We start from the raw sequence: 25,663 nt of genomic DNA, 5'->3' as shown, positions 1-25,663 counted from the left end.
TGCTGAAATTATAAGTAATTTTTAACTTTTTGTTTAGAATTTTGTGTAATTTTACGTGTTCTTCTTTTCACCTGAATCTCCGTTTTAACTACAATAATCCTAGAAAAAGTCAAACAAGTTGTATTTGGGCCCAGATCTCTGACAGAGACGTCCAGAGAGGATGTACACTGCCTCATGAGATTAAAAAGTCCCGAAAGATACTTGGATGAGGTTCTTGTCAGGGGGTTTGACTTTTCTGGTTCTGTCTGACTTCACGATTCTGTAATTCTTTGGGTGACTCAGCTGTATGCGTGACAGGTATTTTTGTATACCTCTGATAAGGATAAAGTGGCTTCACTCTCCATGGGAGATGTTGGGAAGTAAATTTAAGTATGGTTATTGTTTTAAAGAAGAGCTGTTGGATGACAGCGCGTGAAGAGATCTTGAACAGTGGCAGTGGTGGAAGGAATAGAGATAGGAAGTCAGGAGTTAGGTCCTCGGAACTGATTTGATTTGAGAGGTTAAAAACAAACAAACAAAAAACTTCACCTTTTAAATTTGGGAGACCAGGTAGATCATGAAGCTAGTAATAAAAATACAAAAGGAAGAAGAGGCAGGTTTTATTTTTCTTCTTGTCCTCTTTTGTGTATGTGTGTGGAGGACTGGGGGAGGGTGATGGAGGATTGGGGGAGGGTGGTGGAGTACATTATAAGCTTACTTTTTAAATATGTTGAGTTCAAGTGTCTGGGAGCCCTCCAGGTTGGGATGTCCAGTAGGCAGTATCTTAGGACGAAGGTTAAGACTAATGACATATTTTGACTTCTATTACAAGGTTTTTCAAACATTTTTTGCTCACATATCCCTTTGAAAAACTAGGGGAAAAAACTCTCAAAAAACTGGATACCTTCTTACATATCTAGAATTTTTCTTCCAAGTGTAATTGTAAATGATGTAGATTTTGGTGTATTATTTAAATCACAGTTTTAAATACATCCAGGGGAATTTTTAAAATTTGATATCCCCATCATCTGTTTTAATAAAACGTGAGCAAGTTCTTAATTTTAACAGAATCTTTACATTCCTTATTTTTCTCTTTGAACTCATTTCTGTTTGACAGTCTCTACATATTCTTATCCTAATGTATTCTTTTATACTTGAAAGCATTTTATCAATCACAGTGTCATACTTTTCTACAACAAAAGTAAATTCATTCATTAATTTAATAGATGTAAATAGAAAGTACTTAAGCAGTGTCACCCAGTTCTTGTGAGTTCTATGCAAAAACAGTTATAATTTAAAACATTTGAAATTTCCTGTGTCTGTAAGGCTGTGTCAGATTTATTTTGGATCGAGTTACCAATACAGTGATAACCAGTAGACAATCAAAACAACATGTGAGTTATTAAATTTAATAAGTATTAAATAGTGAAAATTTAATTGGAAATGCATTTTGTTTATTTTAAATCATTTAGAAATCTATTTTATCCATTTATAAGTATTATTAGAAAAGATGAGGTTCTGCACTGATTCTCTTCCTTTTTTACTTTAAAGTATTGAGAAATCTTGTCCACAGATTTAGTAGATGGTAATAAAAAGTGCTTTATTTTAGCAGTATCACCCATTCTTTTGAGTTGACAGCAAAGTGATCCACAATCAAAAATACTTTTAAGGCTTTCTCAAGTAGCACATGGATTTGGTTCTCCTTCCATTTTCATGGAAATAGGAGCTGGTGACCACTTGATTTGAAAAAAATTTGATACCCTGTCTGGAGAGCAATTAACTTTTTCAACATTAATATTTTAAACTCTCCTTTTGGCTCCTCAGCTGTTGTTAGGCCCCAGCTCCACAGTAAGTTTCAGGACTTGTAGAGATTTATGTAGGGCAGAAGAGGAGAGGTGAAAGGGGAGAGGAGGTAAATGAAAACTGACGTGTCAGTAGAATGGTTCTAGAAAATTGTACATATGGAAGTTAAAGACCTAGAAATCAATTCCCTTGAAACTCTCCATGCCCAGGTGCTCCTCAGGGTATGTATGCATGACCCAGTTTGTAGACCACTGTTTACTGTATTTCACCTTATTACCTTGTTGCTGTATTTTACTGTTCTCCATAGGTATACAGAAATAATACCTTATACGTCAGGTTTTTTTTTTTCCTGGTTTTGATTGCTCATAATCCTGGATCTCCATACTTAATCATTCTAGGCCTTCTTTAGGGATGGAATCAGAATATTAATGCTTGAAAGAGACCTTATAAGTAATTTAATTGATCTTCAACAGTTTGAAGATTTGATTGTTGAGACTCAGAAAGGTCAGGATTTCTCCAAGATCACGCAATTAGAAAGTGGAAAAATTAAAGCTGTAAACTTAGTTCTTCCAACTTTTAATCTGTTGCTTTTCTCACTATACCCCTACTTCCTTATAAAAGGATTGATTTGTAGGATTTCCGTAAGTAGCAGTCTTTCTTTACTGAACATTATTCCTTGGAGTAGCATTTGCTGATAGACCAGTGATTATTTGAACAAGTTAAAGGACAAACACACTCAATTTTTAAGATGTCTGAGTTACTTCTACTTAAAATATAGTCAGATAAAGCAAAACCATTACTGAAAGTGTATTGGGCCTGTTGGGAAGATATTTGTTAAAATGTGATTTGTGTGTAACTTAGCAGGAATAACCTTTTAAAAAGGAACATATATTTCACCTGTATTTCAAAAATTAACTTAAGAATAAAACATTTTTTTCCACTTTAGGGAATAAAAGAATTTTAGCAAATAAAAAAATATTCTTGATATACAAAGAGCTCACTCTCTAAACCATTTATGTGTTTACTATGTATGAAAGGATGAGTGGTAGAATCCACTTCTTGGATTTTTCTTGATATTAAACTTGGAATATATGTTTATTAGTTACCTACTAACTATCTTGGAATTGTCTATATCCATTGCCTATTTTTCTATTGGCAGCTTAGTATATTTTAAATCAGTTTTTGAATTTTATATTGATAATGAAAATTTTGTCATATTTGTGGCAAACTTCCACCTTTTTGACTTATTTTTATTTTTAAAAATTTATTTATCTTTGGCTGTGTTGGGTCTTCATTGCTGCGCGCGGGCTTTCTCTAGTTGCGGTGAGCAGGGGCTACTCTTTGTTGCGGTGTGCGGGCTTCTCATTGTGGTGGCTTCTCCTGTTGCGGAGCATGGGCTCTAGGCGCGCGGGCTTCAGTAGTTGTGGCTTAGCTGCTCCGCGGCATCTGGGATTCTCCTGGACCAGGGCTCGAACCCATGTCCCGTGCATTGGCAGGTGGATTCCTAACCTCTGTGCCACCAGGGAAGTCCCTTGACCTATTTTTAATAAAATGATGTTCTACCTGTACTGCTAAGCCTTTATCTAGTAAGTCTTATCTCTTTAATGATGTAGTCATCAGAGGGAATTTTTGTTAATAAAAGTTTTCAGCATTTTAAATTCTTCCACACAAACTTTTTGTCTTCAGCGTAGTAATTTGATAAAGATCTTTTTCATTTTAGTAAGTTGTATGGATTGTCAATAACAAATTATAGCTAATTATCTCTTTGTATTTTAAATATATTGTAAAAGGAAGGTGACATAAATACTTTTCCAGAATAGAACCAAGAATGTGAAATTAGAGGAAAAATTTTATGCTTGGAAAATATATTGAAAATGAATGACTTGAGAACTTCTGAATGTACTTTCTAAGCATTCTCACCACTAAAGCAATTGGCATGTAACCTATCTCCCTCATGCAAACATTTTTAATTTTGTGATAATAACTCAAATTTTGTAGTAAGAAAAATGGAAAGTAGGACCCATTTTACATGGCTTTTCTAAAATCTCTAAAATTTTAGAGAGAATTTATGTCTTACAAACATTTAAGAGGATTTTTAATGGCTTATAATATTAACATAAAAGAAGACAATTTGAAGATAAAAGCAAAAACATAGATTACCTGCAGTGTGTAGAACCAACATTTTCATTTTTCTTTCATCACAGTGAAAATACTCCAAATTCATTTTCAGAGAAAAACTTTCCAGAAGTGACTTCAAGAATTTTTTGTGGTTGGCCTCAGTTCATTTCCATTTGAGGTGTAGTTTTAATAACTTTTTCAAGGCTTTCCACATTTGTTTCCCCATCAGTGGTGTTTTTTAATTTCCTTTTTGTCGTTTTTTTGTTTGTTTGGTTAAGTCCCTTAGAGCAGGATTCAAGAGGGCTGTGCAAGAAAAGCCACTGAAGACGTAAAAATAAAATTTTAAAATGTTTATTTATGTTTATTTTTAACCTTATGGTTTCAGATCCTAATTTTATTTATGTTACATGGAGTACATAAAATTATATGTATCTAATTCATAAATAAATGCATTACAAGTTTGGAGACTACTATCTCAGAGAATCTGTTGACTGTAATGTATTTCTCACACGCACATGTGTGCATGCACACACACACACACACACACACACACAGGTCATGCAGGAACATACACAACATTTCAAAGGGTTCTTGGAGTCCGTCCATCATACCTCTAGAATACTCGCGTTCCCGTTTAACCATAACCTGCCTTGCCTCCTGAGTGCACTTAGCCTTAGCTCTTTGTCTACTGATTTATTTAATTTTATTAACCAACTGATTTCCATCCTTAAGGTTCCAGCCGAGGGTTAACTCTTAGAAGAGCCACCTTGTGTACCTATCTGTCCTGATTTCAGTTTGGTTAAACTATGAGCGCCTTAAGAGTGGTCACTGTTTATTTAGCTCTGTTCAGCCCAGTGCTTCATACAAAGTAGATATTTAGCAAATGAAAAGAGTGCGTCAAACCTTTATAAAGTCCTGTTAGTGACCCATCCTACAGAGTCCAGCTTCCTGCTCTCCCCACACTCCCTCCTATTTCCCCCTTCCCACGATGCCACCTCATACGCTGCTGTGGCAACAGTCATTTCTGTCTTAAAGGATCTTCTGCTCTCTCAAGGTGGCCACTCTTAATTCTTCGACGACTGAAGGATTTCTGGAGGGCCTCAAAGTGGTAGTAGTATTCAGATCCCCTCATATAAAGCTGGTAAATGACATGGTCAGGATCAGGGATGGGCTTTCAACCTTGAGGACTTTATAAAAGGTCTCTAGGGCTTCCCTGGTGGTGCAGTGGTTAAGAATCCGCCTGCCAATGCAGGGGACACGGGTTCGAGCCCTGGTCCGGGAAGATCCCGCATGCCACGGAGCAACTAAGCCCGTGCGCCACAACTACTGAGCCTGCGCTCTAGAGCCCGCGAGCCACAACTACTGAGCCCCCGTGCTACAACTACTGAAGCCCACGCGCCTAGAGCCCGTGCTCCACAACAAGAGAAGCCATGGAAATGAGAAGCCCGCGCACCACAGCAAAGGGTAGCCCCCGCTCGCTGCAATTAGAGAAAGCCAGCGCATAGCAACAAAGACCCAACACAGCCAATAAATAAATAAATAAATAAAATGACAAAAAAAAAAAAAAAAAGGTCTCTGGATTTCTCCTGGGGCTTTGGTTGTCGTAATGGATTATAGACCCTTGTTGTTGAGTAACCAGGTGATGACTTTAGGTAGCCCTTTTCTTCAGTACACTGTGGGATGTAGCCCCAGGTCAACACACCCTCTTTATTCTTTAGCATATAAGTGTGGAACTAGAGAACACTAAGCCAAAAGAAAATGGTTATAACATTTTTCTTGTTAGAAACTAGACTGCTTGGTTCAGGTGTAACACCAGTGATACCCAATAGAAATACAGTGTGAGCCATGTATGTCATTTAAAACTTGCCTGTAGCCACATTTAAAACAGTAAAATGAAACAGGTGAAATTGGTTTTAATGTATGTTATTTAACCAACTCTATCCTAAATATTATTAATTTAACATGTAATCAATACAAAAAAGATGTTAGTGATAAATGTTATGTACTTTTGGAGCACACATCTCGGTTCTGACCAGCACCATTTCAAGCACTCCGTAGCCACAGTGGCTACTGATTCACTGGGCAGCGTGGCTCTAGAAATAATATTTTATAGTACATCTTGTTAGAGGGCTCAAGGCCACCTCTCTTTTCTATAATTAGACACATTTGTTGTTACATTTTATGGGGTTCTGTACATTTCCCCTATTCAAACCTTGTTTACTTATTAGGCTTGGAAATAGCAAGGTACCAGTATAAGTTAGCTGCATTTTTAGAGAGATTGTATATAGTAGTCCCCCCCCCTTGTCTGCAGGGAATATGTCCCAAGACCCCCCAGGAGATGCCTGAAACTGTGGATGGTACCAAACCCTGTACATACTCTGTTTTTTCCTATACACACGTGTGATAAAGTTTAACTTAAAAATTAGGCACAGTAAGAGATTAACAATAATAAAATAGAACAATTATAGAACAATTATATAGAAAATTATAATAGAACAATTATAATAATACACTGTAGTAAAAGTTAAGTGGATGTATCTCAAAATCTTAGTGTACAAATCTAATGCCTTTTCCATCTTAACTAAGCACTTAAAATGTACTGTGGCCATAACTTTTGCAGTTTGAGGTGTGACAGCAAAACTAGCACAAATTTCTTTTTCCTTCACAATTTCTCAGATAGAAGAGTTGTTCTTACCATAGATCTTAGCAACCTCAGCATACAGTTTTGTTTTTCTTAAGTCAAGAACTTTCACCTCTTCACTTAAAGGAAGCACTTTACGGCCTCTCTTTGGCATATCTGAGTCACCAGCATCACTACTTTTGCACTTGGAAGCTGTTATCAAGTGAAGAATTATTAAGTAAGATTAGGGTTACTTGAATACAAGCATTGAGATACGGTGTTGTTCTGATAACTGAGATGGCTACTAAGTAACTAATGGGCAGGATACGCTGGACAAAGGGATGGTTCATGTCCCAGGTGGGACAGTTCGAGATTTCATCACGCTGTTCAGAAGGATGCGCATTTTAAAACTTGTGTATTGTTTACTTCTGGAATTTTCCATTTAATATTTTCGAACTGCGGTTAACCGGGGGTAATTGAAACCGTGGAGTGCGGAACCTGAAATAAGAGGGGACTGCTGACTACTGTAGTTTGAAAAATGAGAGGACAACAGAGTTTTTAGTAGCTCTGTTTTGCTTTCTTTGGGCTTGGCTGTTTTAGTTTCTTAGTTCTGGGGTGTAGGGACTTCAATCTTAAAAGCTATGCTTTTCATAGTGGGGCCAGCTCTTGTCCTTCTCCAGAAAGATTTTTTTAGGTTGAGGGAAGTTGCTGGTGAGAAAAGGCATAAAGCTTCTTGTTGGTTCAGGTTCTGTATATCCCCTTGCACGCATGGAGACTAGACTTCGTTTCCTCTTAAGAAATACAAATGTGAAAGATGAAGCAAAAGGTTTTTTGTTGTTGTTGTTGTTTTGTTTTTTGTTTGTTTTTTACAAAGTAGAAATAGTTTAGTTATGTGAAGCCAGTCTTGTCTGGGTAAGGCTGCTAGCTGGTACCCTAGAGGAACACTGGTAAATAATTCTGCATTGTTAAAGAAAGAACACAATGGCAGGATTGCAGACCAGGTACCTTGGATGTGAACATTGGCCAGAGGATCCATGCTTTATACCACTATGAAAGTGTATAGGATAAAAATCCTTTAAATCTGGGACTTCCCTGGCAGTCCAGTTGTTAATACTCCACACTTTCAGTGCACGGGGCACGGGTTCGATCCCTGATCAGGGAAGTAAGATCCCACATGTGTCACGGCTGAAAAATTAAAAATAAATAAAAAATAGGGAAAATTTATTTTTTTTAAAATCCTTTAAATCTGTTTTGAAACCATTTTTTAATACAGTCTTAAAACAGAATGGAAAGTATTTCAAAGCAGATTTAATTCAACAATTTCAACTTTTTAAATTATCAGACTAACTTAATATTATTGAAAGTTTGGAAGGAATGATCATCCATAATCCTACCATTATAGCATTATTATTTTTATGCAGTTGCCATGTTTTTATATGTATTTTAAGGTAGTTGTGATGAATGGGTACATTTAATTTTGTAGCTTTTTAGAATATGTTACTTTTTAAAATGTAGATTTGTAATGTTACTCAGTAATAAGATACCTTTTTATTTAGTTGTCATACAGTAGCCTGAAAATAGATACAGGCTGGTGAAGTGATTCCATTCCTTGAAGTAATACAGGGATTTCATTTGTCATGGTTGTCTGTGAGTTGCTGCCAGTCTGTGGGAACGGGAAAGAGAGAAAGGTCAGGGCAGTTTACATCGAGGAGGTGAGCAGGAAGCTGTGGTATCTCTTCCACTCTTGTCGCATTGATGAGAACTTACGTGGCTCCACTTAGCCGTACAGGAGGCTGTAAGGGAGAAATAACACAGTAGGAACGTGCTGTAAACAGCTTTCTCCACATTGTGGGTTTCCCTAGGGTGGTTTTTATAGAACTGGGATTACTGGTCCAAAGAGTATGAACATTTGAATAGAATATTTATTTTTACATTACTTTTGTAAAGCAACCATTTCATTACTCTGGAGACTGACCAGAGGCCAATTGCATAAAGCTTTGAAAAGTGTAATGCTGTCGAACTTGGAGTAAGAAAAATGGGAATCTCTGGCATTCTTGGGGCTGCGCACATTCCACCCTACTCTCTCGCAGCTCGGTTGGCATGACGTTCTGCCAGCAAGAAGCAGGCTGTGAAGACCTCACCTTGAAGAGGGCTCAGCCCTTTGGAGTGGCGGGTGATGCCCAGTGTCATTTCCTGTGGGTGTGGATTTCAGAGGTGCGTGGGAGGGCCAGTGGCTCCGCTCATACAGCAGACTGCAGTACTGTTTGGGGCAGACAGATTCCTGGATGAGGCTGAGCATAAGCGCAGAAGAGATCTGAGCAGGCCCAGGGTATTCACGTACTTCTGACTGACCCTGAAGTTCCATGCATGCACATAGGAGATGTGAAAGGGCCTGAGGAAAGATAAACCTGGGGCAAACTGGAAAACAGACTGAATGTCACAGGAACTCCCCTACCCACACACATACCCATCAGCAGAGGTGGGAGCCTCACTGGCTCGAGGTGTTTGAGCATAACCTCTGTCCAGTCACAAGCTGACCATGAAATTATGCAAAGCTGCAACCGCTTAGGAAGTCAGGCTTAAAAATAAAAAGATACATTTAAAACAAGACTGAGCAGAGACATCAGTGGTGGCATATCACAGGGAGACAGAGTTCACATATTTAGGCCAGACGTGATACCAGACAGAAGCAAAAGTAAGACAGCAACAATACCTATTAGGGGGAAAAGAATCAGAGTCCAGAGTTGCTATATTATATTATATAAAATCCATAGGTTTAACAACAACAAAATTACAAGCCACGGAAGGAAACAGGAAAAAAAGTGTGACTAGTGCACAGGAAAAAAAAGCAGTCAGAAAAAGTGTCTCTGAACGTCCCCAAATGTTAGATTTAGTAATGATTTCAAATCAACTATTATAACTATGTTAAAAGAACCAAAGGAAAGCATATTTAAATAATTAAAGGAAAATATAACAACAGTAAATCAACAAATGGAGATTCTCGATAAGGGTATAGAAATTATTTTAAAAAACAATAAAAACCAAACAGAAACAAAAAACAAACCACTCGCCTCTGTACTGTTCTTTCCCAGGACTTAGAACCTGAGTCCAATCATGAGAAAACAGCAGACAGAGTGAAACTTGGGATCATGCTACGTGAGCACCTGACCAGTACTCTTGAAAACTGTCAAGGTCATGAAAAACTGAGAAATTATTACAGATTAGAGGAGACTAAGGAGACATAATGGCTGAATGCAATGTGGTATCCTGTATTGGATCCTGGAACAGAAAAAAAGACATTGATGGGAAAGCTGGTGAAATCTGAATAAAGTCTATAGTTTTGTACTAATATTAATTTCTTTCTTTTGACAGATGTATCATGATTATGTAAGATATTAACATTAGGAGAAGCTAGGTGAAGCATAAAGAGGCACTCTGTACTGCCTTTGCAACTTCTTTGCAAATCTAAATGTATTCCGAAGTAAAAAGTTAAAGTGGAAATTCTAGACTTGAAGACTACAATACTTGAAATGAAAAATTCACTAGAGGGGCTCAACAGCAGTTTTGAGATGCTAATAAAAAGAATCAGTGAATTTAAAGACAGACCAGTAGATATGATTCAATCTGAAAAACAGAGAAAAATGATTGGAGGAAAATGAACAGAGCCTCAGAGTCAAGCATACAACATAGGTGTAATGGGAGTCTCAGAAGGAGAGAGAAAGGTGCAGAAAATAGCCTTTTGGGAAGCTTTCCAAATTTGATGAAAAACTTTAAACTACACATCCAGAAGCTCAGTGAATCTTAGTAGGATAAATATGAGACCTGTGCCTAGACACAACATAGACAATCTTGTTGAAAGACCAAGAGAAAAACCTTGAGAGCAGCAAGAGAAAAAGCACTCATTGCGTACAGAGGATCATGGGTATGATCAGTGACTGCCTTCTCGTCAGAAACACTTGAGGCAGTGGGGTGGCACACCTGAAGTGCTGAAAGAAAAACTGTCTATGAATAATTCTATATTTAGCAAAGCTATCATTCAGAAAAGAGGGTGAAATACATTCCTGTGCAGAGACTGAGAGAATTTGTGGCAAGCAGACCTGCCTTACAAGAAATATGAGAAGTTCTTAAGGTTGTCAGGAAATGACACCAGATGGTAACTCAGATCCACAGGATGAAATGAAGACACTGGAAATCTAAATATGTAGGTTAATATGAAAACTTTAAATACATTTTTTCCCATTTCTTAACTTTTTAAAAAGGCATTGAATTATATCTAAAAACAAATTAAGTATCTGTAACATTTCATTTCCCCCCCACCTCCACCATGTTATAATTCATTCATCCCAGTTGTACACAAATTGTTCCCAGCTGTTTGCCTTTTGGTCTGTACGATCTCAAAATTTTTGGTTTCAGGACCCCTTTCCACTCTAAAAAATTGTTGAAGACTCCAAAGAGCTTTTGTTTATATGGGTTTCATCTATTGATATGTTTTTTTATTAGAAAATAAAATAGAAGAATTCAAATAGAAGAATTCATTTAAAAATAACTGTAATACCAATTGCATGTTAACATAATGTTTTTTAATGGAAAAAAATCTATATTTTCCAAAGCAAAAAAGTTAATGAGGAGAGTGGCATTGATTTACACTTTGCAAATCTCATTAGTTTTGGCTTAATACCAGACAGTCTGCTTGGAACTTGTTGCTTTGGCTGAAGTACATGAAGAAAATCTGGCCCTGCTAGTTGGAAAAGAGAGGGGTATTGTAGTAGCCTGTCCTTATAATTGCAGATATTTTTCTTTGATATGAACCAGAACTCAAGAAATGGTAGTTTCTGAGAAGTTAGTTGCAATGTGGGATCTAAAATATATCAGTGAATTTTTTGATTCATTGTTACATTAAACTTTGTTCCATTAAAACTCATTCCTGGGGGCTTCCCTGGTGGCGCAGTGGTTGAGAATCTGCCTGCCAATGCAGGGGACACGGGTTCGAGCCCTGATCTGGGAGGATCCCACATGCCGCGGAGCAACTAGGCCCGTGAGCCACAGCTGCTGAGCCTGCGCGTCTGGAGCCTGTGCTCCGCAACAAGAGAGGCCACGACAGTGAGAGGCCCGTGCACCGCCATGAAGAGTGGCCCCCGCTTGCCACAACTAGAGAAAGCCCTCGCACAGAAACGAAGACCCAACACAGCCAAAAATAAAAATAAAAATAAATAAAAAATAAAAAAAAGAATGAGTTTAAAAAAAAAAAAACAACTATTCCTGTTTAAAGGATAATGGAATAAAAAGTTTGCTCTCTGAAGTAATACATTTGGAAAAAAACTATCAGGGTAATCAAGTATTGCGTAAGAATGTCTTTTGAAAGGCTTTTCATTAACTAGCATTTGAGATTTCTAAGTTAGGACTTAGTTTAAACTCCTGGGAGCTGGAATCACAGATTTTCTATATCATTACTCGGTACTTAATTTAAAGCTTAGTTATAGCATCATCATCACCACCATCATTATTGTAAAAGTAATACCTCCTTGTGGTAAAATTAAAAAATTCAGAAGGGTATAGAATGCAGTTAAGGAAACCTTTCCTTCCCAATTCCCCAGAGGTAAGTAGTGTTTATAGTTTCTTGAAGGTTTTTTTGCAAATCTGTTCACATACAAACACCTTGATATGTATTACAAGTATACATAGGAAAATCTTTTTTAAGCACATGGGATTGTAATAAACATTGTTCCGTAAATACACACATCTTGAGCATCTTTGTATCAGTATAGTAGGTATGTCATTCTCTTAGAGACTGCTTAGTATGTATGTTACTAGATTGGTTATTGGAAGAAAAAAATTTAGTAATAAAGCACCACTGTTAAAATTTGTTCCCACTTAAGTATTGTTCCTGATGCATTATTAACATTTTTATTGGTCAAATACAATAAAATCAGCTGCAAAATGAAATTGCTTATCTTGCAAAAAGTATGCAGGTTTTCATAAAATTCGTGGGTGTGACATTAAAAAATTCAAAGCTATTGACAGACTGCCAACTGAAGATCAAAGATGATAACATACTAGATGTTTTTATTTTTATTTTTTTAACATCTTTATTGGAGTATGATTGCTTTACAATGGTGTGTTAGTTTCTGCTTTATAACAAAGGGAATCAGCTATACATATACATATATCCCCATATCTCCTCCCTCTTGCATCTCCCTCCCACCCTCCCTATCCCACCCCTCTAGGTGGTCACAAAGCACCGAGCTGATCTCCCTGTGCTGTGTGGCTACTTCCCACTAGCTGTTTTACATTTGGTAGTGTATATATGTCCATGCCACTCTCTCACTTCGTCCCAGCTTACCCTTCCCCCTCCCCCTCCCCGTGTCCTCAAGTCCATTCTCTACATCTGCGTCTTTATTCCTGTCCTGCCCCTAGGTTCTTCAGAACCTTTTTTTTTCCCTTTTATTTTTAGATTCCATATATATGTGTTAGCATACGGTATTCATTTTTCTCTTTCTGACTTACTTCACTCTGTATGACAGACTCTAGGTCCATCCACCTCACTACAAATAATGCAGTTTCGTTTCTTTTTATGGCTGAGTAATATTCCATTGTATATATGTGCCACATCTTCTTTATCCATTCACCTGTCGATGGACACTTAGGTTGCTTCCATGTCCTGGCTATTGTAAATAGAGCTGCAGTGAACATTGTGGTACATGACTCTTTTTGAATTATGGTTTTCTCAGGGTATATGCCCAGTAGTGGGATTACTGGGTCGTAATAACATGCTAGCTGTTTTTTAAGGGAGCCCGATTCGATTGCAGTGACTTTTGATGCAAATGATTATAGAGAGACCCTTAGGAAAAATGGATGAAGCCATTCAATATTTTTGAAAAGATGATCATTGTGATTGAGAAAAAAACATGAAGGATGTATTATGTTATCATACAATTTTGTTGAAAAGCTTACACTAAAAAATAAAGTCAGCACGATTCTTTTTTTTATTCTTAGAATTTGTGCATAGTTAAAATTATAACTTAAATCTTGTTAACTATAACTTAAACTTGTGTTTATATTTGTTATTTTTCAAGTCAAAATCTTGAAAATCAATCATTTTCAATTTTATAATTACATTTTGGTGCTTAGTTTGAGAGAGTTCACTAAGTGGCCTTTTCCCAGTATCAGTCATCTCCGGAAGACTAGGAACTCATGAATTCCATTGCATGGATGTACTTTAACTTAGGTCCCTGTCAATTAAGGTATTTAGGCTAGCGAATTCCCTGGCAGTCCAGTGGTTAGGACTCAGCGCTTTCACTGCCGGGGCCTGGGTTCAGTCCCTGGTGGGGGAACTAAGATCCCGCAGGCCACATTGGTGCGGCCAAAAAAAAAAAAAGATATTTAGGCTAACAGTATTTTTTTGTGCCTCTTATAAACAGTGCTGCAATGAATGTCCTGTGCACATATCTTTACATTCCCATGTATGTCCACGGTATACATTTCTGGAAGGGGAAGAACTTGGGTCGAAAGCTACATGCATTTACAATTTTGCTAGCTCCAAAAGGGTTGCATCAATTGACATTCTCACTACAACTTCACAGTGTATTCCTTGTTGTCCAGATCTTTTCTTAAATTAGCATAGTGAGAGTTTGTACAGTGAGTTCAAATAGTGAAAGGTGAGGTGTTGTTGAAATCCGTTTAGTTCCTGAGCTTTGGATGGCCAGAGTAGGGACGGTCCGGACGATGGGGGTCCATTTGAAAACTGACCGTGCTCTGGTTCCTGAGTTAGATGGTGAGAGTTTGAATAATGCAGAATACCAGCTGTTTCCTTCTTCTGGCATCTCCACACCCTCACTGGCAGTGAGGTATTATCAATGTTTTTAGTCCTTGACAGCATGATGGGTTAAAATAAAAAGGTGTCTCATTAGGTCTGTTTCGCTTGTCTTTATAAGTGATACTATGCATATTTTTATTTTAATGGCATTTATATTTTAAAATAGTATGTAAAATACCTTCTTGTATCATAAGAGTAATTTTTCACCATTAGGGAAATAAATTCGTTTTATAATATTACTAATATTTTATCTAATTTCTTTTTACTTTTTATGGTAATTTTTTGTGTACGGTAGTTTTATTTAGTGAAATGTATAATTTTTCCCCTTTTAAGGCTTCTGGGTCTATGTCATACTTACAGAGTATTATCTGCTATGCCTCAAGATAATAGATCTTTCATGTATTCCCCTACAGTCTTTTACATTAGTCTTTCGATAATTCTATTTCCACAGTTTGTTTTTCATGTTTTGATCTTTGCTCCATCTCTGGAATTTATTGTGGTGTAAGGAGTCAGGCAGAAATCCAGCGTTTTTCCTCTACTTACTATCCAGTTTCCCCTAAATCGTTTATCAAATAACACACCTTTTCCCCCATGTATTTGAAATGCTGCCTTTATCGTGTGTGAAGTTGTTGTGTCTGTTTGGTCTATCGCTGGGCTCTATTGCGTTTCAGTGAGCGGTCTATTCATGTGCCAGGATTAAACTGTTTTAATTATTATAGCTTAATAATATTTTAAAATATGTAATAGGACTATTCTCCCCTCTTTTCTCTCCTACCTGATTGTGCATGCATGGTTATTATTCTAGAAGAATTTATCATTAGTCAAAAACTCCCCTCTCACTACCCGTAAAATATCCTATGGGTATTTTTACTGGAATTGTTGCAATTTGTTGTTTGGGCAAACTGGCATTATTAGAATTAATCCAAATAAAGTGGTTAGAGCAGTGCCTGGCATAGAGTAAACAGTCAAAAGAGACTAGCTGCCGTGCTGGATATTCTTTTTGCGCTTTCAAGGTATTCACTCCCTCCCTCTTGCTCTGTGCTTCAGGAGGCTGACCTTTATGGACTGCCTCATCCGGGCTGTCTTGCCACTGGCTTCTTGTTGGACTTGGCAGGACTAGTAGGAGATGGGAGGGTGGGAGGGAAGAGAGGTTAGGGTGTATTTCCCAGCCTGTCATCCTCTTAGCACTGTTTGTCTCCCGAAGGCTCACCTTGTGCCTGATGTTTCCTTGTCCATGGTTGAGAGTCCTCACTAGGGTCTGGAGGTAACAGTGGTAACAGCTTCCTGCTGCTGTTGCTGCCCTCTGGGAGCTTCACCCTGCCCAGTCCTTAGTAAATAGTTCTTTCATGAATTTCTCCTCAGTTACTCCTTGAAGTGTGTCATCAGTTTTCCTGCCAGGAGCCTGACTGATAGAGCTGCTCTCATCCTAATACTGAATCTTTCTATTCGAGTCTTTTTTGAGATCCCTCAATAGAGATGAAAGCTAGAGTCCATTATCATTTTTGTTGTTTATACCCAGGTTTACTTCTCTTTGGTTGCAATTGTAAACGGAATCTTTTCTCTCATTATGGTTTCTGTTTGTAAATAGACAAACTATTGATTTTTGTATGTTAATTTTGTCGTCAGCTGCATACTGAATTTTCTAATAGTTTTTCAGTACCTTTTCTTGTTTATTTCATAATCATTTGCAAATAATGATAACTTTGCCCTTTTATCTTTACTTCATTGGGAGTATTTATTTGGGAATGGTTGTTTATTTTATTCAAATGCATTTTGGGTCATTTGAGATGCTTAAAGTTTTTCACCTTTGATCTACTAATTTGGTAAATTATCCTAAATTATCTAAAATTAACTTACTGTTATATTCCTAGAATGATTCTTACTTGGTTAAGGTATATTATTCTTTTAATGGTTCTACTTGCTAGTATTTTGTTATAGGACTTTTGCAGCAATATCCCTTACTGAAAATTATCTGTAGCTTTCTCTCCCCATCCAGTATCATGTTGCGGTAATAGTACTCTGTTGGTATCATTCTTGTATTTTTTGAGGCAAGTCAAAAACAGTAAGGCAGCAAAGAAAAGAAAATTTTTTTTAAATTCAAAGCTTTTTAAAGCAGTGAGGAAGTTAACTGGTTACCAGGGAAACTAGCATCATACATTGCTAGTTATAAGGATGTCTTTTGTATCAAAGTGGAACAAAATACAATTGTTACAAGACTTAAGATGTGTCTGTAATGAAGTGGTGACACATAATACCATCTTTCACTTAATAGTTCTTTCATCTACTTTGTCTCATACTGTGAAGAGAAATGGGTAGGTATTAGCCCCATTTAACAAATGCGAAGGTTTAGGTTCAGAGAGGTTGCTGCTTGCCAGAGGCATAGGGCTAATAAGGTTGACCTCTAGACCTAGAAACCAAATCTTTTGACTCATGGCCAATGCTCCTTCATTATCTTTAAGAATAGAGTTAATGCAGTTTCACGGATCATATCACATACGTATTTCAAAATGGGAGAGATTTTGGCTTAGATTTTATTTTCAAAATGATTATGTGAATTCAGCACTCTTCTTATAATGCATACTATAATTCATTTTCTGCCTGCAACATCTTCTTGGGGGTAGTGTCAGAGAACAAGGTTATAACTTTGTACTATAGATAGTAGCACAGAATCATCCGATTTAAAAACTGGAACTATCTTACTACCTGCAGAGAATTATGTAGGCTCTACCTGGATACAAGTGAAATAAAAATAGTGTCTTCTTGTGTTCATGAACAAAAAACACTAAATTTCATCCTTTTAAAAGCATAAATTGTGTTTTTCTTCATTACTAAGGTAATACATGTTCATGATGGAAAATTTAGGGAAAAAAATAGTCATGCAAAAAATATAAGAATCATCTGTAATTCTACCACCCAGAGATGACAGTGTGAACATATTGGTGTCGAGCTCAAGACAATCCTAGTATCTGTCTATCTAAATATATTCTCTCTTTCTGTCTCTTACTATGCATAATGTTTTATAATCTTTTTTTAATTTACATTATCAGTAATTTTTCATATGGAGTATTTTATAGCAGTATTTCAGATACTTGAGGGTTTTTTTTTTCTAAATAAAATCTTATTAGAAACCCAAATATATGCAGTATTCTATTGGTAAATTTGGTAAATGCTAATTTATAGCTTCATTATGGGAATAAAAATTTTGGTTTAATGAACAGAAAATTTGAAATTGGGTTGTATCCAGTGGCATGCTGGGAAGTGTTTATAATGACTGGATCTCTGAGTTGTGGTGTTTGCCAGTTTCTGTAGTGTCCTTACTCTTAGCATGGTTGATATGAAGCTCTCGGTGTAAAATCAGTGAACGAGGTGTTGGGACAAGTGCAGAACTGGCTGTCTTGAGCCAGTGTGCGCAGGCTCCAGCTCACCACTCGTTATACAGATAGAGTGTTGTTAGTTGCAGGTAGCAAAAAAAGTAATTCCAGTTTCTGCAAACAAAACTTACCAAGAAGACTCAAGAGCGGCTCCAGATTTGGTTAATTCAGCAGCTCAGTATCATCATTACTGACCCAGGTTCTTTCTGTCTTTCTGTTTTGCTAGATTCAGTATGTTGGAGTTGTGCTTATGCCATGGCTGCACAGTGGTTTTAGTAGTTCCATGTATTCAGACATGACAGCTTCCAGAGGAAGAAATGGGCTGTCTTCCCTTTTGTCTCATTTTAAGTTCAAAGAAACCAATCCCATGAGGCTCCCCACCGCAGACTTTGCGTCACACCTGTTTTATGTGGCCATTTCTAACTCAGTCTCTGGCAAGAGAGATGGACCCATTATGACTGGTTTGGACCAGTCAGGGCCCACTCTTCAGGGCTGAGGCTGCCCGCACTCCCATGGCTGCCCAGACACCTGAAAAAAATGTTGCTTTAGGAAGGAGGGAAGGAGGGGTGGATATTGAATATACAACCAACAGTGTTGTCTGCACAGGGTTGTGGATGGCTCTTCCAATCATATTATCAGCTTCGGTATTTATTTTTCTATTTTATTTTGACTGTGTGATAAAATTTTTCATTCATCGAGAACAATTGCAAATATTAACAGTATTCTTCTCAACTCATTCTATGAGGCCAGCATTACCCTGATACCAAAACCCAACAAAGACATCACAGGAAAAGGAGACCACAGACCAATATATCGTATGAATATGGACACAGAAATCCTAAACAAAATACTAACAAACTGAATCCAGCAACATATATAAAGAATTAATACACCCTGACCGAGTGGGATTATCTCAGGAATGCAGGGTGGCTTAACGTTCAAAAATCAATTAACGTAATAACCATGTCAATAATAATACACTCAGAGAACTAGGAATAGAAGTGAACTTCCTCAACCTGATAAAGGGTATTTATGAAAACCCATAGCTAACATCATACTTGATGGTGAAACTTTCTCCATAAGATTTGGAACAAGGCAGGATGTCCAGTCATGCTACTTCTATTCAACATTGTGCTAGAGGTTCTAGCCGGGTCAATTAGGCAAGAAGAAGAAAAGGCATCCAGATCAGAAAGGAAGAAGAAAAACTCTATTCACAGATGACATGATCTTCTTTTTAGAAAATACTAAGGAATTATTAGAACTAATAAATTAGTTCAGCAAGGTTGCAAGATACAAGGTTAATAGACAGAAATCAGTTGTTTCTATACTCTAGAACAACTGAAAATGAAATTAAAACAATTCCATTTACAGTAGCATTAAAAAGAATAAAATCATCAGATTGTTTTTTTAATATTGAGTTGTATGAGTTCTTTATATATTTTGGATATTACCCTTATCAGACATATCATTTGCAAATACCTTCTCCCATTCAATAGGTTGCCTTTCCGTTTTGATGATGGTTTCCTTTCCTGTGCAAAAGCATTTTAGGTTGATGTGGTCCCATTTGTTTATTTTTGCCTTTGTTGCCTTTGCCTGAGGAGACAGATCCAAAAAAATATTGCTAAGACCAGTGTCACATCACATACTTGTCTGTTTTCTTCTAGAAGTTTTATGGTTTCAGGTCTTACATTTAAGTCTTTAATCCATTTTGAGTTTATTTTTGTATATGGTGTAAAAAAAATGGTCCAGTTGTATCCTTTTGCATGTAGATGTTCAGTTTTCCCAATATCATTTGTTGAAGATGCTATCTTTTCCCCATTGTATATTCTTGCCTCCTTTATCGTGGATTAATTGAACACATGTGCATGGGTTTATTTGGGGGATCTCTATTCTGTTGCATTAATCTGTGTGTCTGTGTTTGTGCTAATACCATACTGTTTTGATTACTGTAGCTTTATAGTATAGTTTGAAGTCACAGAGCATGGTACCTCCAGCTTTGTTCTTTTCTCTCAAGATTGCTTTGGCTATTTGGGGTCTTTTGTGGTTCCACACTAATTTTAGGATTATTTGTTCTAGTTCTGTGCAAGAGGCCATTAGTATTTTTATAGGGATTGCATTGACTCTGTAGATTGCTTTGGGTAGTATGGGTATTTTAACAACATTAGTTTTTCTAGTCCACAGGCATGGTATGTCTTTCCATTTATTTGTGTTATCTTCAGTTTGTTTCATCAATGTCTTATAGTTTCAGAGCACAGGTCCTTTACCCCATTGGATACATTTATTCTTAGGTATTTTTTTTTGATACAAACAATCTGGCTGACAAATGGGAAGAGGACGCAAATAGGCGTTTTTCTGAAGGAGACGTACAGATGGCCAACAGGCACATGAAAAGATGCTCAACATCACTAATCATCAGGGAAATGCAAATCAAAACCACAGTGAGATATCACCTCACGCCTGTCAGAATGGCTTTCATCAGAAAGACAAGAAATAGCAAGTGTTGGTGAGGATGTGGAGAAAAGGAAACTCTTAAGCACTGTTGGTGGGCATGTAAATTGGTGCAGCCGCTATGGAGAACAGTGTGGGGGTTCCTCAAAAAGTTAAAAATAGAACTACCAGGGGCTTCCCCGGCGGTCCGGTGGTCAAGACTCCACACTCCCAATGCTGAGGGCCCAGGTTCAATCCCTGGTTGGGGAACTAGATCCCACATGCCGCAACTAAGAGCCTGCATGCTGCAACTGAAGATCCCACGTGTGCAACTAAGACCCAGCGCAGCCAAATAAATAAATAAATATTAAAAAAAAAAAAATAGAACTACCATATGATCCAGCAATTCTACTTACAGGTATTTATCCAAAGAAAACAAAAACAATAATTTGAAAAGATATACGCACAGAAATATTCATTGCAGCATTATTTACAATAGCCAAGATACGGAAACAACCTAAGTGTCCATTAACAGATGAATGGATAAAGAAAACATGGTGTTTATTTTTATACATAGATACATACATATATATATGTGTGTGTGTATGTGCCACACAGTGGAATATTACTCAGTGCTGAAAAGGAATGAAATCTTGCCATTTGTGACAGCATGGATGAACCTAGAGGGTATTTTGCTAAGTGAAATAAGCCGTACAAAGAAAGATAGATACTGTATGTTTTCACTTATATGTGGGAATCTAAAAAACAAAACAAATTAACAAATATGAAACAGACTCACAGATAAAGAGAACCAATGAATTGGGGGGTGGGGCAATAAGCAAAATAGGTAAAGGGGATTAAGAGGTACAAAGTACCAGGTATAAAATAAGTCACAGGATATAATGTATAGCACAGAGAATATAGTTAATATTTTAATAACTTTGTGTGATGCGTAATGTATAAAAATATCAAATTACTCTTGTACACCTGAAGCTAATATAATATTGTAAGCCAATGATATTTCAATTTAAAAAAAAAAGAATGAAATACTTAGGAATAAATTTAACAAAAGAAGTGCAAAACATTCTCTGAAAACTACAAAACATTGAAAGAAATCAAAAATCCAAATAAATGGGAAAATACCCTATGTTCATGGATCAAAAGATGAAATACTGATAAGGTGGCAGTACTCCTCGAGTTGATCTATAGTTTCAGCACAGAATCTCAGCGTATTTCTCTATAGAAATTGATAAGCTGACTTGAAAATTTATATGGAATTGCAAGGGACCCAGAATAGCAATAAACAATCTTTCAAAAAGAGAGAACAAAATAGGAGGACTCACACTTCCTGATTTCAAAACTTACTAATACAAAGCAACAGCAGTCAGGACAGTGTGGTACTGGCACTTAAGCTTGCAGTACTTACCTTTTGTACTTACAGACATATAGATCAATGGAGTGAATTGAGAGTTGAGATAGAAACCCATGTGTCTTTGATCAACTGAGTTTTGAGAAAAGTGCCAAAACCATTCAATGCGGAAAGAGTACCTTTTCAGTAAACTGTGGTAGAACAACTGGATAGCCACATGCAAAAGGATGAAGCTGATCCTTATAAGTTAAAATGGATCAAAGATCTCATTTTAGGAACCGAAACTATAAAACTTAGAAGAAAACATAGGGTGAATCTTTATGACCTTGGATTTGGAAAGGATTCTTTGATCTGAAAAACGCATGAGCAGCAAAAGAAAAAAATAGATACATTAGATTTCATCAAAGTTAAAAACTTTTGTACTTCACAGTACAGTATCAAGAAAGTGAAAAGACAACCCACATAGTGGGAGAAAATAATTGCAAATCATATACCTAATAAGGGAGTCATTTCTAGGATAGAAAAGGAACTCGAGGGACTTCCCTGGTGGCATAGTGGTTGGGAATCTGCCTGCCAGTGCAGGGGACACGGGTTCGAGCCCTGGTCCGGGAGGATCCCACATGCCACGGAGCAACTGGGCCTGTGCGCCACAACTGCTGAGCCTGCGCTCTAGAGCCTGCAAGCCACGGCTACTGAGCCCACATGCCACAACTACTGGAGCCCGTGCTCCGCAGCAGGGGAGACCACCGCAATGAGAGGCCCATGCGCCGCGGCGAGGGGTGGCCCCTGCTTGCTGCAACTAGAGAAGGCCCGTGTGCAGCAATGAAGACCCAACACAATCATAAATAAATTAAAAAAAAAAAAAGACAATGCAATTAAAAAATGGACCAAGGGTCTGAATAGTCATTTCTCCAAAGAAGATACACAAATGGCCAAAAAACACATGAAAGATGCTCCGACATCTTTTCCATCAGGGAAATGCAAATCAGAACCACAATGAGAGATGGCTAGAATAAAAAAATCAAGATAATAAGTCTTAGCAAGGGTGTGGAGAAATCAGAGCCCTCGTGCACTACTGGTGGGAATGTGGAATGGCACAGCCTCTTTGGATAGCAGTTTGGCAGTTCCTTAAGATGCTAAACGTAGAGTTACCACATGACCCAGCAGTCTCACTCCTAGGTATACACCTAAGAGAAAGGAAAACCGGGCCACACGAAAATTTGTACACGAATGTTTATATCAGTAACAGCATTATTAAATAACCAACTGGTAGAAATACCCTGAATGTTCATCAACTGATAAACAGATAGACAAAAAGTGTTATGTCCATAATGGAATATTATTAAACAATAAAAAGGAATAAATTTCTGATACATGCTACAACTTGGGTGAACCTCGAAAACATGCTGAGACACAAAATAAGCCAGACACAAAAGGTCACATTGGGTGTGATTCCATTTATATAAAATACCCAAAAATTTGATTGCTGTAAGGATAGAAACAAGACAGGTCGTTGCTGTGGGCTGGGGGAGGGAGAATGGGGACTGACTGCTCACAAGTATGGGGCTTCCTTTGGGGTGAGAAAAATATCATTAACAGTGGTGATGGTTGCCCATATGTGCGACTACACTGAAAACCATTGTACTGTGTATTTAAATGGGGGACTTGTATGATTTGTGAACTGTATCTCAAGAAAGCTGTTTAAAAAATCTTAACAGCATTTTATTTAGAGATTTCCTTGCAGTTTCAGAATATTTTTAAATTAATGATCCAGAAGTTTGAAGGAAAAATAGTCGGAAATGCTAGTTTCAATGTATTGTCAGTAATAATATCTAAAATTTTGTCCATCTTGTTTGTCATAAATATAAAGTCAGAAAAGTAAGCCAGAGTTGTACTAAGCATTAAAATTATAATATACAACCCCAGTGTGTTCTTACATGTTCATCTGTTAGTATAAAACTGCTTCGTTTTAATGAAAATATATGCTGAACAGATGCATCTGAGCTTTGCCTTGCATTTGTTTATGGAGCTTAGTTCCTTTGGTGGAGCACAGTTTTACACGAGGAACCATGCACAGGCACAAATGAAAAAAGAGAAGGTTAATTCAGAGCCCAAACTTTGCTAATCAGTAACACGTGTATGAAACAGTCAGATCCATATACAGAGATGCCAGAGGATGGCCTAATTTAAGATATATGTGAAAATATGTTACTCTGGGAGCATAAATTAATATTTTGGTAGGAGTCCCCAAAGAGTTAAAATTTAAATGTTTGAATATGTGCATTTTTTGAGAAATGACTCACATAGCATAAAATTCACCCTTTTAAAACGTACAATGTGCTTTTTAGTGTATTCACAAAGTTTTGCAATATTGTACACCTTCACTACGATCTAATTTCAGAACGTTTTCATCACCTAAAAAAGAAACTCTACCCACAGTCATTCCTCACTCCTCCCTCCCCAGCCCCTGCAACTAGTCATCTGCTTTCTCCCTGTATTTACATATGGAATATGTGCATTGTTTTTACTACAAATTTGAAATAGTTAGAAGTATCCAAGAATTAAACTAAATCTTTTTGAAGACAGAACATTTATGTTTTATAGCATTCACTTTAAATGATTGTAGGTAGTCCATATTTCACTTTAGTAATCAGCCAGTCAGTCCATTACGGTAATTTCCTTAAGATTATTTCCTAGAAGTGGTATGACTAGTTAAAATGTTAGGTGTAGATTAAAGCCTTTTGATAAACATTGCCAAACTACCTTCCAGAAAGCTTATATCAATTTATACTCAAACAGTAATGTAAGAAAGACTCCTGTAAGTTGTAAAGTATAATAATACAAGTAACTAAATTTGTATATAGGGAGAGAGGTTCATAACTGCCTTTCAGTTAAATGTTTACTTGTCTAATTTTGAAAATTGTTTTCTCCTCAACACTTCAGAAACTTTTCAGTGAACAGGAGTCATAATTTTTAAATCAATTGTACTTGAAACATTGCCTCAAATTAGGAATGCAGCTGCATAGTACCAGTTTGTATTCCAGGTTCAAAACAAGAAACTCTTTAAATATATCTTATTCATTAGTTGTAAATTGCCTGTACTTTATGTAACTGGCTCTTAATTGTTCATACAATAAATCTTTCAGCTGTATCAAATTATGTATTTCAGTTAGTAGTTCAGTTTTTTTTGTTTGTTTGTTTTTTAACGCTTCCTCAGTAAATCTTGAAATAAGCCATTTGGATGGCCCAAATGACTGATTATTTTCCTCTTTATACAACTGCATGTTGGAGATGTTAAAACTGATGTGACTTTCCCAAGTGGAAGGGAATTTATTCCAGATAGAGGAAATGAGTTGGGTACAGGTGTGGCAGTGGTCATGTCCAGGCTCTGATCAGGAAATTGTGAGCAAATTATTTGGTTGGAATTGGGGTACATAAAGGGTGAAAATGAGATAATAAGGTTAAATTTGTGCCATAAAAGGCAAATATTAACTGGCTTTCTGTATCTTCTTGGTAATAAAAAATAATGCTGCTAACAGGGTATAGGGAAGGATGCATGATAAGGTGCTGTGTATGCAGTTTGATGAGAGGGTTAAAGATTTTGTGCTCTTTGGAGTGTCCCCCTTTTAACCTTGATCGTACAGGTTTTTCTTATCATATCAGTTTTTCTCATATCAGCTTTTCTCCCTCAGTTTTATCAGGTTTGTTTTTTTTTTTTAAGTGATATGATGGTGTACTGAAGGGGGCATATCTCTTTCAGAAGTGTGTGTATTTGGGTGGGGATGAGGGGGAGGGGGAAGAGCATGCATACACACACACCTGGCCTTATCATCCTCTGATCAGTAGTTCCTAATTGATAATGGCAAATCCCAGAAGAATCTGGGATTTTGGCAAGGGATTCATGAATCCACATGTATTTGCAATAATAAACTTAAAAAACCAAACTCATACATATATATATTATTGTTTTTCAAATATAAGTAGATACACCTGTGATTAATTAAATCAAATTCACTTAAACATAACTACTGAACTCTCAGTGTTATATCATTTTGTATTTTCTCGATCAGTGGATATGTTTTATATTCTTTTATGAGATGGTCAGTCACATTAGTCAGCCACAAGAGGAGACATGGGAAAAGCTCACGAAGAAACAAGGTGTA

At 37.0% G+C, this 25,663-nt stretch overlaps 1 protein-coding gene and 1 long non-coding RNA gene across 2 annotated transcripts in view; one reads left to right on the top strand and one right to left on the bottom strand.

Annotated features, from left to right (window-relative positions):
- PDE7A (phosphodiesterase 7A) overlaps positions 1 to 25,663 on the top strand; it is a 104,579-nt gene that overhangs the window by 8,516 nt on the left and 70,400 nt on the right. The gene's annotated exons all lie outside the window — the stretch shown is intronic.
- On the bottom strand, positions 8,071 to 8,907 carry LOC137751631 (uncharacterized). The gene is made up of 3 exons (XR_011070885.1): positions 8,662 to 8,907; positions 8,288 to 8,313; positions 8,071 to 8,183 (listed from the first exon to the last, which is right to left on the bottom strand). It is a non-coding gene; the product is annotated as an uncharacterized lncRNA (long non-coding RNA).

This window comes from Eschrichtius robustus, chromosome 17, assembly GCF_028021215.1.
Source record: "Eschrichtius robustus isolate mEscRob2 chromosome 17, mEscRob2.pri, whole genome shotgun sequence".
NCBI lineage: Eukaryota > Metazoa > Chordata > Mammalia > Artiodactyla > Eschrichtiidae > Eschrichtius > Eschrichtius robustus.
Note: the sequence above shows the minus strand (reverse complement) of the source record. Positions and strands in the feature narration are given on the sequence as shown.